The sequence below is a fragment of the Hesperophylax consimilis genome, chromosome 9 (assembly GCF_061612785.1).
Source record: "Hesperophylax consimilis isolate HC1 chromosome 9, BYU_Hcon_1.0, whole genome shotgun sequence".
NCBI classification, from domain to species: domain Eukaryota; kingdom Metazoa; phylum Arthropoda; class Insecta; order Trichoptera; family Limnephilidae; genus Hesperophylax; species Hesperophylax consimilis.
The window spans coordinates 16,354,215-16,360,214 of NC_142844.1; positions in this window are offsets into that span (position 1 = coordinate 16,354,215).

Consider the following 6,000-nt stretch of genomic DNA (forward strand, 5'->3'; position numbering starts at 1 on the left):
TTTTTTGTTCGTTGCCGGAAGTTTTAGATTACTAGGTAATGCGTTATATTGCTTATGTGCAATGTATTGTAAGGAGTTAATTCCAAATTTAGTCGTGTAAGTAGATGACGATAAGTGTATTTGATTTTTCGATCGTGTTTTGTGCTGGTGTATGTCGGAATTAAAGACTGTTTTAGTGTTGGTGTGTAAGGAGTGTTGAATCATTTGTAGAATGGCAGTTGTGATGTTGTGATTTTTGCAACGTTGGATGAATTTGAACCCATTCGCCAGATACTTGTGTTGGACTTATAGACATAAATATCATGAGATACTTTTCTCATGATATTTATGTTGGAGCATTTCAAACTCCATATCATTTCATGGTTATCTAATCGGCGATCAGTGCCATTCAGTTATTTATTTAGTTAGTCAGTTTTAGCTTTTGTTCTAGCTGCGTTTTGCTGTCAACAAAACAATCAAAATGTTATTAAATGTGATGGTATTTAAAACATATTTAACTTAGTTACCTCAAATCTACATATTTATAGGTACTGCCACCCCATTAACCATTGATTGGATAACCAATACATCTACCATAGGTCACCCTAAGTGGTTCTCTACGTTTGGTGACTTAGCAGGGGTACCCGGGTTCATGGAGTGAGGTTTTTCCAGGTCTTGGCGGATGCATTTACCCACCAGCTGCGTGGCGGGCCAGATTGAGAGGGGTCTGTGACCTCTCTAGCCCGACTCCCTTGACCCAACGCTTTGCACCGCAGTGGGATAGATGAATTCACGTTTCCAGACAAATTCCTGATGAATTCACGTCTCCACAGATTTCTACAGACATAGGTGTTCTGCAGAATTAACTCCAGTGCTCTCAAAATTATTCTCACTCAAAAGTGGAAAGGTGTCAGATTTTCGGAAAAGACCTTCGCCAACCCAATCCCTGAGAAGGGGGGCCGCTCTGATCCTTCCAATCTGATCCGGCTCCACAGCCATCACTTCCATACTCTCAAAGGTATTGCAAAGGGTGGTGAGTAACAAGTTGCTCACATACCTCCATAATAACAACATCCTAAGCGATCGGCAATATGAATATCGATGAAACCGATCCTGTGAAGATCTGTTCGGAAATGTGACGCATATTTGGGGGCAGTACTAGCGTTTTGGAGAAACTCAAACCGTCGCGTAGGGTTGGATATCTCCAAAGCCTTTGATAGGGTCTGGCACCGGTCGGTTGTCGGGAAGTTACCATCGTATGGGATTAATCCAACCCTCCATAGTTGGACTGCGGACTTTTAACGGAAAAAAACAATTCGTACCGTAGTTGCACTACTTCTTCCTCTCCCCATCAAATCTGTGCTGACACCAACTACACGATTTCCATCTCTAATGCACAAACGCAATGTGAGCATGCTGAGTCTGTTCTACAGGTATGTTAAAGGCATGTTCTAGCATCATTGATCCCCGGTGCACCGGTGAACGTGCGTGGAACTCGGCGGACACGAGCGGAACTCCCGTTCACAGCTGTTGATGTTTACTTCATGATAACGGGTTGTTTCTTCCACTCTTTTTTGTGTAATTCAGCTCGTATTGTGGAACGAGCTACCGGCATCTGTTTTTTCTCATTCGTATGATCCGGGTCCCAGACCCGCATTAAGAACCCCTTTCTACAGCCCCTACCTTAACCCGCCTCACAACGCTGTCGAAATGGGTGGCGACATAGTTCCCCTTGCCCTTAAACTAATAAAATAAAATTGATTTTCACGGCTTTTTGCAGCACAGGGGCTTAAGATGTAAAATTTATTTTCGACATAGTATTGAAGAATTTACCCTACATTATTAATATTCACTTGGATTTTGTATTGTCACCTTTTCACCACTAGAACGCCTAACAAAAAAATAATGTTTCAGTGGTTTGAGTTTCTTAGTTATATTGAATCTTTATCAGTAATATTACTGCTGGTTTATTGCTTAGGATTAAACTAATCAGTATTTATTAAATGTGGTTTATTTTGTGCACACCTTTTTTTTTGTTAAAAAACCGTTTCCTGATCCATTCATTGACTTGTTTTTTATCCGCATTACTTAAAATAAATATCGGCTGCCAAAGATATCAAAGTTTTTTCACGCAAGTACTTTTTTGTTAAAATTAAAATTTATTGTTATCGACTAGATAATAAAATGGGTTTAATTTTTATATTTTTATTACACTAGGTTAGTTTCATTTTCAGTGCCAGCAACCCGGGCGTTTATTTAAGGTTGGTTCTGTACAGATGTTTTTTTTTCATTACCCTCCTCACTAGACAAAGTCTGTTCTGAGGCTGGTAATTAACAATTTATATATAAACCAAATGTTTAGTAAAAAATAGTAAAATAAAAATAAAAAGAAAAAAATAGTAGTGGAAAAATTAGTAATATAAAAATAGAAAAATAAGTGTAGTACTATATGTGTTGAAAAAATATGTATAAAAATATGAAATGAGTATTTCGTATTATAATTAATTGTAAAATTTTATAATTTTGTTAAAATTTGTGTGCAGTATGGTTTGTAAAATGCATTAGATGTTTAGAATATTTCTAATATCTGTTCTTTCTTTTACCATCAACCAGTTTACAAATATTTTGAACACCCAATTCAAATTATTTGGTAAGACGTTAGTTTTAGTTTGGGTTAGGAACATGTTGAATATGTGAGGAGCCAGGTAAGATTCATGTCTTTTAGCGAAATTTGATTTGATATACGGTACTTGCAATTGTTTGTGTGTAATTTCTCTCGTGTTTTGCGAGTGAGTTATGTGATGTGGTAATTTTTTTATGTAGTTTTTGTAGATGATCTTCTTTATGAACAGTTTATTTATGTCTAATAAGTTATTTTCAATCATTAGCTGTTCTGTCGGATGTTGATAAAGCTTTCTAAACATAATTCGAATTATTGATTTATGATTAATTTTAAGGGATTTGAGATGAGTGTCTGCTGCTACTCCCCATACTGAAATACCATACATTAGAATACTTTGACAAAGTGTAAAGTATATATTTTTTAGTTGATTTAATGACATAATATTTCGTATTGTTTTGAAGATGTATGACAGTTTCCGGATTATTTTTTGTTATTAGGTTAATTTGGCGATCCAATTTTAGATTATGGTCAACAGTTAAGCCGAGATATTTGATATTATCCGCATAATCTATTTTGTCACAAGTACAGCGTGTGTTATTTGTGGAAGTATTGGTGCAGGGGTGAAGATGTAGGTTGATCCATTACTTTGTAGGTTATTGAAAACATTACATTATTATATCTACCATAACCTTTATTGTGACTATATAAAAATGAACAATGATAATTTTCATTTTAAAATATATATATATTTGAGGAAGGTTTGATCCTCAGTCAAACCAAAAGTTCACAGCAGTTAAGAGATGTTTAAAATATATATTTTAATTCATCTTTAATAGAAATAGATGTATAATAGTAAAATAAACTTTTTTTGTGGGTTTATTTTAATTTTATTTTTCACGAGTTGTTTTAATATTTGAAATAATTGCATTTAGTGTCGAAATTGGAATCTTACAAGTTTTTTTAAATATGTGTAAATTGCAAATAACTATTATCATTTGGTGTACATCTCGGGTTCATGATACATATATAATATTTATTGATCCATTCAATTATTTATTCAATTTTGGAGGCGGTTACGGGTACCGCCGCCACGAGAAAAAATTTTTAGATAATGAACGCCTCTGCCATAGGTCACTCCAGCGGTTCGCTATATTTGGTGACTTAGCAGGGGTGCCTGGTTTCATGGGGGTGAGGTTTGTCTAGATCTGGGCGGCGGATGCGTGTGCCTACTTGCTGCGTGGCGGGCTGGATCGAGAGAAACTGACCCATCGCCTTGCACCGTACTTGAAGGAATGGATTCATACGTCCGTCATTCCTGGATACACTGACCCACAGATTCCTACCCACCCTCATACATTTTTCTTACCAGAACATCCTCTCCTTCCTTTCCTTAAAAAGACTCCACACAGCATCCTTTAAGATTATATGATGGAAATTATTTTCCTTAGGGCCTCCTGTGTGGTGCTAACGGAAAAAATGCTCTATTGGGAAATTACATGTAATTTTATATTTATTTATTTACGGTATGTAAGTATAACAAGTAAACAAGGAAAAATATAGATGTAGATAACAATTAAATAATTAGATCTGATAATGTAAATAAAATAAAGAAAAAAAACTAAATAATAATATCTAATAAAGTAAATAAAACAAAGCTAAACCATAATATTTGATAAAGCAAATAAAACAAAGCATAACAATTAAATAATAAGATCTTATAAAGTATAACAAATAATTATAAGAAGCAATAATTAGTCGCCTCATAGACATATGAATATTAGTAGACCTGCCCTAAGTGATTAAAAGCGTATTATCCCTACTCCCCATACCGGTTCCATTGGAGCCGGCTGTGCTCGCGTATGGCCTCAAGTGAAATTTGAAAACGTGACGTCATCATTCTTGTGCGAACTATGGTCGAGGCATCATCGGTTCATTTTACGAAATAACACGGCAAAATGTTGACATAATGCTATGAAAACTTGTAAAAATAGATGTGAAAAAGAGAATAAACCCAATTGTCGTATTACATTCCATATATAAGCATTATTTTACTTTATTTTAAGCATATTCACATCGTATAATATGAATCAGTTGTAGAAACATGTCTGGACGCGAAACACAAAGCTGGTTGGTTGCTGGGAAGTAAATTATGAACATTTATAAAGTGTCTTAACTAAATACTTAAACGAAATATTCGACTCTGAAAATAGATCCGAATTTTTTTGCCGAATTTGGACTTCGCAAATTTGTTTATAACGTGGCGAGTAATTTGCGCTCCCATGTAAAAATGTCTATTCATTCAAAAGCAGATTTTACTTTTAAGAAGTAAATGGTGATATTATAATGCTAGATGCCTATTTACTGTCAGATTGATTTATTGACGAATCACAGTCAGCTTCACCCCCTTCGTTCTTCAACAGTTGATTTTACCCCTCGCCATTATCTTCTCGTCTATTAATTCCTATGTCTGTGAGTAGCTATGTCAGCTCAGTGGTTTCAGAGCACCTGACCGGACATCAGAAGGCACGGGTTCAATCCCGTTGGCGGCATTTATTTTTACTCGGGAGATATTTTCAATTTGTATTGATATTTCAGGCGACTAATTATTGCTTATTATTATTTGTTATCCTTTGTGCTATGCATAAAACCTTGTCTTATAAAACAAAGCATGGCAATTAAAAGACAGTATAAAAGTAATACAATCATTTTTCATATTGATTTTTACCTATTTTATTTGACTCTCATTATCGCTCTCTAAACAACACAATATCAACAAACATACTTTTATTCCATTCTATTTTTATAGCCAATTTTATTGAAAGGTTAGACCTTTTCCGATTATCCCTTTTATAACGTAACAACGAACTGTTGCCTAATATCGAAACATTATGTATCGATACCATTTTACATGTTCGAAAGCAAGGTCAAAAAAGGTTAAGAAATGTATCCGATTATGGTCAAATAAAATAATAGATATATTGCGTTATGATCTCGGTCACATCCATGGGAATATTTCAACTACCAATATTCGATCAGTAGGTACGACTACAATATGAAGAAACAATGATCCATAAAGCAAATCTCACGAGACTATGCCATAACAATAACATCTCCATATTTGTGAAAACAGACCTTCGTTATAATAATATGTTAATCGCTACCTGGAAAATACGTTAAATTTTCAAGTCAGGAGATGGCGCCACGTCGTGTAACATTCGGAATCGCCATCAACATAAGGAATATTATTAACAATAATATTCCTTATGTTGATGGCGATAAGGTTGAAATTCCCGTTTAACACCAGCTGCCTGTTCTGATTTACACACGAAAATTGCATTGCCAATAAGCGTGTTTTAATTTATTATGTGAACATCAGGCAAATATTTTTTTTATATCCA